At 33.5% G+C, this 16,295-nt stretch overlaps 1 pseudogene; it reads right to left on the reverse strand.

The window, feature by feature from the left end:
• Positions 1–7,651: 7,651 nt before the first annotated feature.
• LOC142530468 (fasciclin-like arabinogalactan protein 21) lies at positions 7,652–15,729 on the reverse strand (annotated as a pseudogene).
• Positions 15,730–16,295: the final 566 nt, after the last annotated feature.

The following is a 16,295-nucleotide window of genomic DNA, read 5'->3' on the forward strand; positions in this document are numbered from 1 at the left end:
ATTACCATAAAATTATACAAATACATACCTTTATTTTTTTATACACCAACGGTCATAAACGGTAACAAAACGGCTAGTTTTTGCCCTATAAATATGATCTCATAAACACATTCAATCACTCCAACTTTCTCTTCTTCTCTAAAAATTATTCTTCACTAAATTTTCGAAGAAAAAAGAAGATGGCTTTCTCAAGGTTATTTTTAATTATTTTGGTTATCATACTCACGAGTCTTTTATTTATCGGAGAATATCCTCCTCGTGTGTTTTCTTTATTTTTACAAATGCTTGTACTTGTTGTTTATCCATTACTTTGTATTGCAATATTCATTAACTAATAAAATGCATCGTAATTTTTTTTAGTACCACCATGTCAAATTTGACAAAGCTCGAATTTGTTGCGCTCGACATCACGGAAAATATTATATGACATGGACTCTCGATGTAGAAATGCATCTTGAGTCATTGGGTCTAAGTGAGACAATAAAAGAAAATGGCATATCGACATCACAAGAAAAGGCAAAAGCCATTATATTTTTGCGTCGACATCTCGACGAGGGATTGAAATGTGAATATTTAATTGAAAAAGATCTCATGGCTTTGTGGAAAGGATTGAAAGAAAGATTTGAACATATAAGGGAAGTTATACTTCCGACCGCTCGTGATGAATGGAATATGTTAAGATTCCAAGATTTTAAGAAAGTCAGCGATTATAATTCAGCGATGTATCGAATAATCTCGCAGCTAAAATTTTGTGGACATGAGGTCACAGAATCGGAAATGCTTGAAAAAACATTTTCCACGTTTCATGCATCAAATATTACTCTACAACAACAATATAGAGTACGTGGATTTGCGAGATATTCTGAACTCATCGCCTGTCTTCTTGTGGCGGAAAAAAACAACGAGCTATTAATGAAAAATCATCAGTCCCGACCCACTGGATCAACAGCATTTCCAGAAGTAAATGCTGTAAGTAAAAATGAATTTAAACCTGGAAACCAAAATCAAATTCAAAGACAAGGTTTTGGTCGAGGTCGAGGTCGAGGTCGAGGTCGTGGACGTGGACGTAGACGTGGAATTGGCCGTGGTCGTGGTCGAGGCCGTGGTTTTGAAAACAATAGAAATAGTTATTTTTATAATTCATCTCAAAAGAACGTCCCAAACCATCCACAGAAAAGGCATCATGAGAATACAAGTGTTAATGAGAATCACTCAAAAAGATATGAAAGTTCTTGTTTCAGATGTGGTACTCCAGGACATTGGTCCAAAATTTGTCGAGCCCCTGAACACCTTTGTAAACTTTATAAAGAATCATTAAAGGGGAAAGAAAAGGAGACAAACTTCACTGAACGCAGTGACCATTTGAGTGATTCAACTCATTTTGATGCTGGTGATTTTATGAATGATTTCTCTGGAAATGATCAATATGTTGGTGGGATAGAAATGAACAATATTGATGCTGCAGATTTTCTCAATGATTCTCTGAAAATGAACAATATAGTGGTAGAATATAAATGTACAATAATTTATTTTTCATGTATCCATATAATGTTTTATTGTATAATTATGATATGTGTTATATTTAAATATATATTGCCAGTAATTTTATTTCATTGCATATTTTTTTGAAGTTCAAAAAATGAAAAATGCTATGAGCAAAGCTGAAGTTTGCATACCCGATAGTGGTACAACGCACACTATCCTCCGAGATAAAAGATATTTCTTGGAACTAAAACCAACAAAAACAACGGTGAATACAATATCAGGTCTTGTAGACTTGATTAAAGGATGTGGTAAAGCACAATTTTTGTTACCTAATGGTACAAAATTTTTGATCAATGATGCTTTATATTCACCACAATCGAAAAGAAATTTGTTGAGTTTTAATGATATATATTCCCATGGGTATGATACTCAAACAATGAATGAAGGGAATAAGAAATATATGTGTCTTATCACATATAAATCAGGAAAGAAATATGTGATTGAAAAACTACCAATGCTCCCTACTGAATTGCATTATACACATATAAGTCCGATTGAATCAAACATGGTAGTTGATAATTCTTCAATATTAACCAATTGGCATGATCGATTGGGACATCCTGGTTCAACAATGATGCGAAGAATTATAGAAAATACACATGGTCATCCGCTGAAAGACCAGAAGATCTTTCAGAATAATAAGTTTTAATGTAAAGCATGTTCTCTTGGAAAACTTATTATAAGACCATCATCAGCCAAAATCCAAACTGAATCACCAATGTTTCTTGAACGTATTCAGGGTGATATTTGTGGACCAATCCATCCACCATGTGGACCATTCAGATACTTTATGGTATTGATTGATGCCTCAGCAGATGGTCACATGTATGTTTATTGTCAACTCGAAATGTTGCATTTGCAAGATTACTTGCTCAAATAATAAAAGTGAGGAATCAATTTCTCGATTATACAATCAAGAAAATTAGACTTGATAATGCTGGTGAATTTACTTCCCAAACTTTCAATGATTATTGTATGTCTATGGGAATCATTGTTGAGCATCCTGTTGCTCATGTACATACACAGAATGGATTGGCTGAATCATTGATTAAACGTCTGCAAATGATTGCTAGGCCAATGATTATGAAAACAAAGCTCCCTATTTCTATATGGGGACATGCAATTTTACACACTGCTTCATTAATTCGCATCAGACCAAGTGCATATCATAAATATTCCCCATTATAGCTTGCATTTGGTAAAGAACCAGACATTTCTCATCTGAGAATTTTTGGATGTATGGTGTATGTGCCTATTGCACCACCGCAACGAAAGAAAATGGGACCTCAAAGAAAGGTTGGAATTTATATCGGTTATGATAGTCCATCAATCATTCGATATCTTGAACCTCAGACAGGCGACGTGTTCACAGCACAGTTTTGCTGATTGTCATTTTAATGAGGAAATCTTCCCAATGTTAGGGGGAGAACAGAAACATACCGAAAAAGAAATTACATGGCATGTATCATCATTGTTACATCTGGATCCAAGAACAAAACAATGTGAAAAAGATGTACAACAAATTGTACACTTGCAAAGAATAGCCAATCAAATACCAGATGCATTTGCTGACACAAAAGGGGTAACTAAATCATATATACATGCTGCAAATGCCCCTGCTCGAATTGAAATTCCAAAGAAACAAATTGAAGATACTCATGATGTCATTGAACGCCTAAAGCGTGGAAGGCCAGTCAGTTCCAAGGATAAAAATCCTCGAAAAAGAAAATTTATAGAGAAACACGATGATCACAAAATAAAGAATGATGTTCCTGAAGAAACACATGATGATCACAAAATAGAGAATGGTGTTCCTGAAGAAACACATGATGATGAAAATATTCTGTCAGAACCACAAACTTGACGAGAATCATGAAATCTCTATCAATTACATTAATACTGGAAAAATATAGAATCGAAAAGATATAGAAGAAATTGATGATATATTTTCTTATAATGTGGCAATCGACATCATAAATGATAATGAAGATCATGAACCAAAATCTTTTGGTGAATGTAAAAATCGGCAGGATTGGATAAAATGGAAAGAAGTCATCCAGGTTGAATTGGATTCGCTAAATAAACATAATGTTTTTGGACCTATAGTCCTTACACCTGAAGGTGTAAAACCTGTTGGATACAAATGGGTTTTTATTCGAAAGCGAAATGAGAAAAATGAAATAGTGAGATATAAAGCTCGACTTGTTGCACAAGGTTTTTCTCAAAGGCCTGGAATTGATTATGAAGAAACGTATTCTCCCGTGATGGATGCAATTACGTTTCGGTATTTGATTAGCTTGGCGGTATCTGAAAATTTAGAAGTGCGTCTTATGGATGTTGTTACAGCTTACTTATATGGATCACTTGATAGTAATATATATATGAAAATCCCTGAAGGATTTAAGATGCCTGAAGCACAAAGTTCAAAACCCAGAGAATATTATTCTGTGAAATTACAAAGATCATTATATGGGTTAAAGCAATCTGGTCGAATGTGGTATAATCGACTAAGTGATCACTTGATGAAAAAGGGATATGTAAATAATTCAATATGCCCTTGTGTTTTCATTAAGAAAACAACATCCGGATGCGTAATTATTGCTGTATATGTTGATGATTTAAACATCATTGGAACGAATAAGGAAATTCAAGAAGTTGTGTCATACTTGAAAGAAGAATTTGAAATGAAGGATCTTGAAAAAACCAAGTATTGTCTGGGTTTACAAATTGAACAAAAAGAATGTGGAATGTTTGTTCACCAGACAAATTATACAGAAAAGATCCTTAAACGTTTTAATATGGATAAATCAAATCCTTTAAGTACTCCAATGGTTGTTAGATCATTAAACATAGAAAAGGATCCATTCCGACCATGTGAAGAAGATGAAGATATTCTTGGTCCAAAAGTACCATATCTAAGTGCTATCGGTGCCCTTATGTATCTTACAAATTGTACAAGGCCTGATATATCTTTTGCCGTAAATTTGTTGGCAAGATTTAGCACATATCCAACAAAGAGACACTGAAACGAAATTAAACATATATTCCGTTATCTACGAGGAACGACAGACTTGGGACTTTTGTATTCAAAAGATGCTAATCCAAGTATAATTGGTTATGCCGATGCTGGATACTTATCTGATCCACACAAGGCACGTTCCCAAACTGGATATGTTTTTACTTGTGGAGGCACTGCAATTTCTTGGCGTTCACAGAAACAAACGCTCGTAACAACTTCATCAAATCATGCCGAGATTATTGCACTACATGAAGCAAGTCGTGAATGTGTGTAGTTAAAATCAATGACCCAACATATCCAAATCTCATGCGGATTATCATTCGACGAGAAGCCTGTGATACTATATGAAGATAATGCTGCATGTGTTGCTCAAATGAGAGAAGGATACATAAAAAGCGACAGAACTAAACATATTCCTCCTAAGTTCTTCGCATTCACCAAGGAGCTTGAGAAGAATAAATGTATTGATGTTCGTCACATTCAATCAAGTGAAAATTCATCAGATCTCTTCACAAAGGCGCTTCCTACGTCAATATTCAGAAAGCATATATATAATATTGGGATACGCAATCTACGAAATTTGTGAAGAATTGTTCGTGTCAACATGAGGGGGAGTTTACGTGACTGCACTCTTTTTCCCTTGCTATGGTTTTTATCCCAATGGGTTTTTCCTAGTAAGGTTTTTAACGAGGCAGTATAAAAACACGTAATGAAGACAATCATTATGATCATCATCACAAGGAGGAGTGTTGAAAAATATATTTAAAATGTGTGTGTTGAATATTTGAATGTTGAAAATAAGAGTTGTAAATATTGAAAATTAGTGTGTGATGATGTAGGTAATGATGTATTTTATTTTTGGATTATTTGTAAAGATTTCCTATAAATAGATCTCTCATTTGTGAAGAAAATCACAATTGAGTAGAGAGAAATATTATAAAGTGTGTAGTTTGGTAAATTTTGAGAGTTTGAGATTTTTACTTTTTACCATAAATTTTTACTTTTTCACAACAATATCGACTAAACTTATAATTTGATAATATAGATTATAAAATGAAAAATATATAAGACACAATTGTAATTATTAATTTTTTGTGTTTATATATGCTTCCAAAGTTTTTCAAATCAATTAAAAGTATGTTCTTCAAAAAGAAAGTAATTTTTTTAGTTAAAAATTTGTGTGAGACGGTCTCACGAATAGTATTTTGTGAGACAGATCTTTTATTTGAGTTATCCATGAAAAAGTATTACTTTTTATGCTAAGAGTATTACTCTTTATTATGAATATTGGTAGGGTTGACACGTCTCACATATAAGGATTCGTGAGATCGTTTCATAAAAGATCTACTCTTTTTTTTAATATAATTTCAAAAATTAAACTTCGCGTTCCTTTTGATTTATCTTCTTTTTAAGAGATTAAAAGATGCTAACGAATTTTTTTTTAACTCCAATGAAAAAATGTTTTGAAGTTAGTGACTTCAATATTGAAAATAGGGGTGTAAACGAACCGAATACATTCACGAACTTTTCGAGTCGGTTCGAATAATATTTGGTTCGAATTCGAAATTATCGAATTCGAGCCGAACTCGAACATGTTCGAATATTTTTCGAATCGAATTCGAGCTAAAATTATATTGTTCGATTGTTCGCGAGCTTTAGCATTATATTTAAAAAATAAATAAAATATTAAGTATATATATATATAATGTTCGAATATATATATAATATTATTTATAATGTTATTAAGTATATATATATTATTAAGTATATATATATATAAAATGTTCGAATATATATATAATATTATTTATAATATAATTAAGTATATATAAATACATATATATATATAATGTTCGAATATATATATAATATTATTAAGTATATATATATATAATATATTTGTATAATAATATTATATATAATATATATAATATTATTCGAGTTCGAATCGAATTCGAACTCGAGCCTCAGTTCGAATCGAGTTCGAATCGAAATAATAAAAGTTCGAGTTTCGAATCGAGCTTCGAAGATGTTTATTCGAATTCGAGCTCGAGCTCGAATACTGAAAATTTCATAAAATTCGATTCGATTCGATTCGTTTACAGCCCTATAATTGAAAATCATTATAACTCTTTAGCTACAATAAAGGTCTAATGAATTAGTTTTTTGGAGGCGATGAAGCCTTGACCCAATGATTAAGGTTGAAGCTCTCGGATTTATTGGTTTTAAGTTTGAGTCCCATTAATTGTGAGCAATTTTTTTAATTTTTTTAATGTTGATTCAGTTGTCTCTTTGTACTTTTTTTGCCCGAGATAAGCAAGTCTTAGTTCCACATTCAAGTCACGCCAGTAATACATATAGTTACATTATATCTTTTATAGTCTGAACAATATCATTCTTATACTCTAAAAGATTTATACTTTTGGAATTATGTTGTAGCTAATAAATTTTCAGTTAGTGACCGAATAAAACAAGTATTTCATTTAGCAAAAAAGTGAGTATGGTACAAAAATCAAACACCCATTATTATCGAGACCATGGATATAATAAAAAGAGACCACAACAAGGAAATATTTGCTGAATTAAAATATATATGGGTGTTTTAAATAAAATATAAGCCGAACATATTTATCCAATAAGGATTTGGATCTTCTACTGTGTTGAAAATACAACATTTGATGATTTGCATTTTATACACGAGATGATCACGTGATCATATTGTGGACATCACACCATATGAGATAAATTTTAAAAGTTGTCGAATTAAACGAGATGATTACATGTCATCATCTCGTATAAAAAATGCACAAAATTTGGTATTGTGTTTTCAAGACAGTATATGATCTAAATCCATCCAATAATGTATATATGTGCATTTTAAATAAATTATACGATAGAACCCAATTTTTTTTCCTCCTTGACTCCCATCAAGTAACGAGAAAATATTTTGTGATAATTAGAAATGAGACAAATTGCATCCATAACGAACAAAGTAAACCGATATATATATATATTTTATCTTCCATCTCTCAGACAAACAAAGAGCTTATTTTCCTTGTAACAACACTCTGAATTCTTGTCCCTAGCTTAATTGTGGAGAGGATTAGGGCCGTCGGGAACAAGCCTACGCGACACAACGTGCAACGCCTTTTGCTCGTTTGCCTTCGATTCTACTTGGTATGGAGCAGCAGAGATCCGGTACTTCAAGAAGGAGGATTCATAGTTACCTCTTATGGTATGAACTCCAGCTCCTTCATCGGCGCCATATTTGATGTTCCTGCAGTTGGCTAGATCCACCAACCCTACAAGAATTACGAGCGCGAAAAAGAACTCGAAAAGGGTCGATATTTTCATATCCGATGCATATTATCATGCACAAGACACTCTATTCTTCTTCAAACAAAACAAGAAACTTCTGTCACAGGTTAGGAACTATATATCAGGTTAAGAACCTATTTATACTTAGGATTTGCAATGACTTAATCTAGCACCCAATATTTTACTAAAAGTCAATCCAAGAAAGCTTGAACTGAGGGGGGTGGAGATAGCCATTGTTGTACCAAATTTTATAATTTTTTTTTAGAAATAATATAAAAATCGTGACACATAATAAGAATTGCTAGCCAAGTTTAGAATATGGGATTCGCCCTTACAAGTCAATTCATTGATAGAGTTTTCTTCATCATGGCATTCCACTAAAAAAATTAAGGCAAAAACTTGTGTGAGACTGTTTCACGTGTCGTATTTTGTGAGACCGAGACAGATCTCTTATTTGGGTCATCCATGAAAAAGTATTAATTTTTATGTTAAGAGTATTACTTTTTATTGTGAATATCGGTAGGGTTGACCCGTTTCACAGATAAAGATTCGTGAGACCATCTCACAAGAGACCTACTCAAAAATTAATTAATCGGGAAAAACTTATATTGTGTTTCACTAATCATTAATTGTCACGCATATCAAATTATAACAACTGTTTTTTAATTCAGCATATTTTAAAAATTGTTAGACTAATAAAAACTTAATACGTAGCAATCAATTGTTAATGTAACAGAGAACATGCGATATTTTTTCCCAATTAGTTAGTTTCATTTTTTTAAATATATATTAGAAGTCAACCAAAAGGCATCTAATTGCAGGCTAACTTCTCCTTGCATCTATATAATTAATATTTACTTTTCTATGAGTTGAAAGTGTGGTTTGACTTGATCAAAAGTCCATAATTCTTTGGTTTATTAATTTTACTTGATCCTAGAAAGTGGCATGATTTATTATGTCATTCGACTGCATACTATGCATCTTAATACATTAAGGATGTGTTTGATTGGATGGATTAAACAAGGTTAGATAAATAATCAAATATTTATCTAATGTTTGGTTAAAATTTTAAGATACTTTAACAATCACTTTGACCCGGTTTAAGACCCATTTTGATGGATAATTAGTTTATTATTAATCTAACAAAACAAGTGGGATAGGCTATCAACACTCATCAAATTACATTTTTATCCTCTTATTTCTTATTACATGTCAACACTCATCATTTTATACCATGTCAAATATTATTTTGTCGTTAATTAAAAATACGCAATCTACAAATATATTTCTAATAAATATAACAATAAAATTAATATTCAAAATATTATTACTATTTTAATTATTAATTAAATACATATTTACAAATTAATTTTAATATTATAAATTATAATTATAAATATTTAATTATCTATCAAATTATTTTAAGAATATTTATAAATATTTTAAAAAAATAATAATATTATAATTATCACTAAACTTTATTTAATAGTAACATTCAAAAAATATTATTGTTATTTTAATTATTAAAGTAAATGCATATTTACAAATGTATTTCTAATAAATATATTTAAATTTATTTTAATAAATATAAATTATAATTATAAATATTTAATTATATATCCAATTATTTTATGAATATATATTTAATTATCACTTGGGGCATTTTGGTCATTACAATAAAATTTACAAAATTAATCCATCATTTTAAAATTATACCAAACACCGTATTATTTATCACATCATACTATTTATGGGGACCCGAACGCTAATCATGTTCTTAATCATCATTGGGACTAATTTATCAATTATAAAACAAGGTCTAAATTTTTTTTAAAATGCGGAACGTAGTGAAATAAAACGTATATACATCTCAGTATAAAAGTACAAGTCCTGTACCACATAAATTTATTCAACTAAGGTTTAACAGCTAATATCACGTGTCTAACCCTATCTCTAATCCAAGTTCGGAGCCTCCACTCTAATCACGATCTCTCTTCATCTTCTCAACCCTGAACCTGTCCCACCTGTTGTCATGCACACATACAAAACAAGACAACAGCCGGATAACTCCGGTGAGAATAAATCCCAGTATAAACAATGTAAACATGCAATCATATAAAAACATATACAAAAGCATATAATAAATATCATTCACATGCAGCCAATCAACAAACATGAATGATATCAAAACTGTAAATCAACTAGTCGTATCAGACTTGACTCAAACAACGCGTCGTCTCAAACTCGACTCATTCCTAATCTAGGGATCCCGGTTTTGAATATTGAGAATTATATCGAATCTCAGTCGATAGGAATGACTCAACCCTAAACGGCATCGATATAATTCCTATATCCAGTGTCTGGGCGAAACAGCCACAGAATTGACGAATCAGTCAAGGATTAAGCGAATCAGCCAATAATTAGACGAATCAGTCAGGGACTAGGCGAATCAGCCGATAGCCAGACGAATCAGCCGGTAACTTGGCGAATCAGCCAATGACTAGCGAATCAGCAAGTCAATACATGCATACAGTAACTAGGCGAATTAGCCGATGACTAGCGTATCAGTAGTCAATACATGCAGTGGCTATAAATCAATAGACTACAAACATCAATTACAAATATCAATGCAATAAACTAAGTATGTGATTTAGGGAAACTCGAGTCAAACCTCACTCGAGTTGTGCAATCTCAACTCAACATTAATTTATACATTTCTTTCTGATACTCTGACTCTGTCGAAGTCTCGAACTCAAAGCATGTCAATACTCAATCTGACAATAACAATATCGAGGGTACGGTATCAATACACCACTCAAACAACACTGGATATAATCATAATTCAATCAAATTCTGTTTCAACAGCACAACGTCATAGTCTCAATATACCCAACAATATCATCTCAGTCAGATATCAATTCTAACATCTCATAATCGGTAACAATTCAATTCTGATATCAAATCGATTCCAAAACAACTCCGAAAATCATAACAATTCCATATGGTATTTATTCTTCAGTCCGGTTTCGATTATACGATGTCTAACATGACCAGAACATCATATAAGAATCATATCAGATTCTGACAATACCATAATTTCAAATCATATCAAAACGTAGTAAAACTTACGTTCAGTTGTAGCCTACGTCGATAGGAACACAGTACTGAAGTCGGATTCAAAATCGGATGGGCGAATCTTTCACAATCACAAAACAAAATTGTAAAAAGGCGTAAGGATTTTCTTTCCCAATCCTTCGACTCTTTCTCTGAATTCCCGAGGATAATTGCAATTCATATATATATATATATGCATACACGTACATGCAGCAAGGCAAATGGCACATCCTTCAAGCAACACGTCTCTCGCATATGCGCGACATCAACCGGCGCATATGCGCGAGACCTTAATTCTCGGCGCGTGTCTTCCCAACTGCTGGCGCATATGCGCGACACATTTCCGCGCATATGCGCCCAACTCTCTGGACCTCTCGCGCATGTGCGCGTATACGAGTCGCGCATGTGCGCCCAACTCTCTGGACCTCTCGCGCATGTGCGCGTATACAAGTCGCGCATGTGCGCCCAGTGTTCTGTCCCGCATCATCGGCTTCCGCACTACTCGCGCATATGCGCGCTTACTCTTCGCGCATATGCGCGAGACCTTCGGCTCTCGCATCAACAATCTTACATGCAAACTTTCAATTCGTGTCTCGATTTGCCCTTTCATAATCGTTTCGATTAAAATCAATAATCGTAATTTAACACGATATAAAATCTCGGGCATTACACTATTAATCTATATCTCTCATTTTTTAATCACTCTAATTACTAATCATTTACTTATCTCATCACACATACCAAACGGAACGTAATGTGACAGAAGATATATACATATATATACATTTTCTGGCTCAAGAATTAATATACATTATTATACATCTATGTCAAGTTACATGTCTGAGTTGTGTCTCATATTATGAGAAGAGTAAGTATATTGTGATTCTGAAATAAGATCATCATTTGTGAATAAACGATGTAATTTTCTTAAAAAAACTCATTCTATATTCGATTTAACAAAAGAAATTTTTTTTGATTGAAACAGAAAAACTGAATTATTTTTTGATTCGTGAAATGAGATGACAAAAGATGTAATGATACATCAGACAATGTCGAATTAAAGGTATAAATAGTCCATTTAAATTTACAAAACCATCATTTGAATATTGAAATCTCGTCTGAATCAAAACTACAAATTTCTTGGATAAGAAAAAATCTGGTCTACTAATCTCCACTCCATTAATATCCAAAAGACCCTAAAATGTTTTTATCTTGAGATCGTAACCCGGAACCAGCATTTTCGGAGATGAATTCCCCGCAGCTAACAACTCCATATGAGAAAACCTCCGAGGAAGAATGTGAAGCTTCACAATTCTGTCCAACAATGGTGATTGCGACGAAATAAAACTCGAATTTGGGGGAGCAAAGACAGTGACAGAGCTCAAATTACTATAATCTTCAAGAATCCCATCAATAATTGAGTTCAATCCAATTGCGAAAGAAACAAATCCATGGGAGCTGAGTATTCTGACAATTATGTTCCATTCAATGTCATCTGTAGGATTTGAAGCAACGATATTGGTCTGATCAGTAGACACATTGCACACAGCAGAAGAAATCGTGTCGAAAGGCCGGAAAACACCGTGCACAGCGAACGGGACTTCAAGAAACAAATCAGGGTGAGAAACCAGGACATTGTTGATCATGATCGAACCTGTCTTCGCATCGTTCTTCGTGATCACCAGGTTCTTGTCTCAAAGAAGTGTATGGAAGCAAAACCCGGGCGGGTTCTTGAACAGCTCAGCCGTGGGGAGGGTGGAGGAGGTGCCGTGGTAGCGGAGGAGCTGCCGCATTGCCCACGGTAGGATCGAGAGATTGGAGATGGCGGAATCTTGGATGGCGAAGAGAGTGGATTCGGGCCTGGAGATGGATAGTTCGGGAGATATTTGTAGAAGAGTGGCAAGTTGAATCCGCCGTGGGCACGGAGGGCCCTGCAGGCGTTGAAGGCCAATATTGTTGGATCTGGGTTTTCTACACGCTCAAACGCAGCGGAAGTTTTAAAAAAATTTTGTTTATTTATTTTGACAATCAAAGTATGTTTTGCTTTGAGCGCTCATATGATTTTAATAAATTAACAATCATAGGGAGTTTAGTATTATACCTTAGTGAATAATTCACTTAGCTCCAACTACACCGGTATTAGCGGACGTAGTTCTTGTTGTAAATCTTTACGAACATTCTTCGATCTCCGAATCAGGTCCACGACTGAATTATTTGTTCCTCTTCTAATTTGCACTAGAAAATTAGAAGATGTTTTGCAAAGAGATAGAACACCAAAAATCGACTCAGTACCCAAGCCGAATTTTTCTTTTCAAAAGAAAAGTGTTTCGAGAGACTTTTGAAATTAGGAAGAGCCGAGAATAATGAATTTCTTGCCCCTTGATTCTCGGCCCCTTGATTTTCGGATGCACCTTACGTCAAAATAAGAATGATAATCCTCAGTATTATTTCTAATAATTTCTTAACTTAATTAATCAAATTAATTAAGTTAATTAAATATTCCAAAAAATTAGCATCCCATTTATGATGAATCTCGATTAATGCATCTATATATATATTTAGAAAATATCATGCATTAATATTATATTACTTTGTGTGCAAGTTTTAAAATTATGGTATCATGAATATCTCCATATTGCATAAATCAATAACATATTTAATAAAAACTTAATGAGCTATATTTTAACTCAATTAAAATATAATTAATTATTAAAGTCCATTTGAACTTTAATAAATTTGCATGATGTGCTTATACACTTACAAGCCCACGATCCATGCTCTCATTACATTAATCTCATCATAATCCCGATCGTCGATCCAATATCATCGATGTGACAATTTCAACTTGTTTGTTATTATGATGCACACTTTAATTTCGAGATCACCAATGTCTAAATAAGACAGGTGTACTCCTTTGACTGTCTTAACAGTTATGCTCTCAAATTTCTATAAGCTTTTATAAACTTTATTTATCTGCTTATCGATTGATCATATCAAACTTATTTCTTATAAATTCAATTCATTGAATTTATTATCTTAAAATTTAATTATCATAAATTCAACTCCTTGAATTTACTATATCATAATATAAATTCAACTGTTTGAATTTATTCTCTCAACGGGAACAAACGATCCAGTACTTGTGTGACCCTCAATGGTTCAGGGATACAGCTAGTCGTGAGTTCACAACTCTTTGTGATTCAGGACATAATCCTTTATTCGGGCTTACCCTAGTTAGCCCCATTCTTTTCATCAACACCTTGACCAAGAATGTCAGAACTCGTTTCTGATTGCACCCATCGGATCATGGTAATAGCGTCTAGTAGCATCGTCCCATGATCCCCTAGGTATCACTGATAGTGCCTGCAAGAACCAGTCGATTATGATTAACGTACAGTACGGTCCCTTCATCTCATATATCCCGATCGAATCTGCAACCATTGGTTCATCGAGGGTTGCATAATAATTCGATAACTATGTGACACATATAATAGTGACATCGCGTGTACTATTGGAGAATTCTTTCTCCAACGTACATCTCATACTCTGGCCAGAGATTCCATGCACTATTATTACATCATATCACATAGGATATCCACACCCGTAGGTGAGCGGTGAATCCCCGACTACAATGCACGGGCTCTTATATGTGTCGCAACTGTACCCAACCTCGCCACCTGATGACTCTCCTGGAGCCGGTAAACGAGTCAAAGGACAGCCCTAGCATATAGAGCCTCAGTGTTGTCCCGGGTCGTAAGGACTAATGGTGTACAATCATAACCACGGATTTATCCTCTCGATGAATGATAACCACTTGGAAAGTCCGAGGGAGGGTTGTTCGGTATAATCATCATATGACTATCCATCTGCATGTTTGGACATCTCCATGCCCTTACTAAGAAACTCAGTACACAACATCACAGATGCTAGTCTCGAGCTCAAGCGACCATTATCCCTGTTTTAGGCTGCCGAATCGACTAGGAACGAATTTATAATATGCAGTGATTACAAATGAGTTTCAACATCGAATTATGATTCATTTGTATTAAAGCATAATCAAGGACTTTATCTATGATGTTTGCTTGGGTATACAGATAAAGTATAACAAGACCATGAAAAATTAAATTATATTAAAATAAAGATTGTTTATTTCACTTGAGTCATTAAATTCCCTAGCCAACCGTTGGCTTGCATGGCATTTACTCTAACAAACATGTGGCCCGATGGGATTGGTTGTTGGGCCCAGAACGGTAGGGTGTCGTTATGGATACGAGGACTAGGGTGAAAGACATGGCCAAGTAGAATGGAGCGTGCCAACAATGTGAGGAAGGGTGTTGGAAATTTGAATCAAAATAAAATTGTGGATCGTTAAGGTGAAAGTGTCTTTTGGTTCTTCGAATTTTTTAGTCAATTGTAGTTCATTATTATAGAAGTGTATTTTGATTTTTCACATTATTGAGTTAATTGAAGAATATTTGCTCTTTATATTCTTAAGTTAATCGCAATATTAATTGAGTTAATTAATCTTACATGTCTTTTAGTTTGCATTTTAGAGCTTATAAATATTGTGACCATTTCCCCAATCACGTATATAAAATATATTTTACAAACACACTCAAAATCTCACTCAAGCATTCTTTTGCATTTATATTGTTAGGTTTTCATTTGACTTCCGTTAAGTTTTGGTGAAAAAGTGAAGGTACATTTTCAGTTCATCGGTGTAGTTACTTCATGGTAAGTTGTTGTATGGTTTTGTCGTTGTATCCTGGGAAACAATTGTTCGTCCTGATCCTCGAAGCACCTTCAGAGGGGACAAATTTGTTTTAAGAAAACCGAACTTCGTTCCGGCCTCGGTTTGAGTTAGTGTTTTCTTGTTGTTCTTGTATACACGATAACATACTTTCAATATAGTATGTTCATTTTCGTTTAATATTTTGTCTTTACGAGATTGTTTTTGTTCCCTACTTCTAGATTATTGTTATTAGCAATTTGGCTAACAAGGAGAATCCGCCATTGCGAATGGCAAGAGAATTAGCTGTATCAAAATGCAAGTTAAGCTGTTTGATAATGCAAGTTAACGCTGGAAATGAGCAGTAATGGAGGAGTGTCAAGTTTAAGTAGAGTTTTTATTGTGGAAGTATATACATATTTTTTAAATGAGAAAAGATCATAAAAGTAAAAAAAAAAATTATTATTTTCAAATATTTTGTTTTGTAACTTTTATGAGTAAATATCAGATGAGACAATCTCAAATATTTATGTCTAAATATATGAGATGGATCAACATCATCTTTACCTG

Source organism: Primulina tabacum, chromosome 17 (genome assembly GCF_025594145.1).
Source record: "Primulina tabacum isolate GXHZ01 chromosome 17, ASM2559414v2, whole genome shotgun sequence".
Classification (NCBI taxonomy): domain Eukaryota; kingdom Viridiplantae; phylum Streptophyta; class Magnoliopsida; order Lamiales; family Gesneriaceae; genus Primulina; species Primulina tabacum.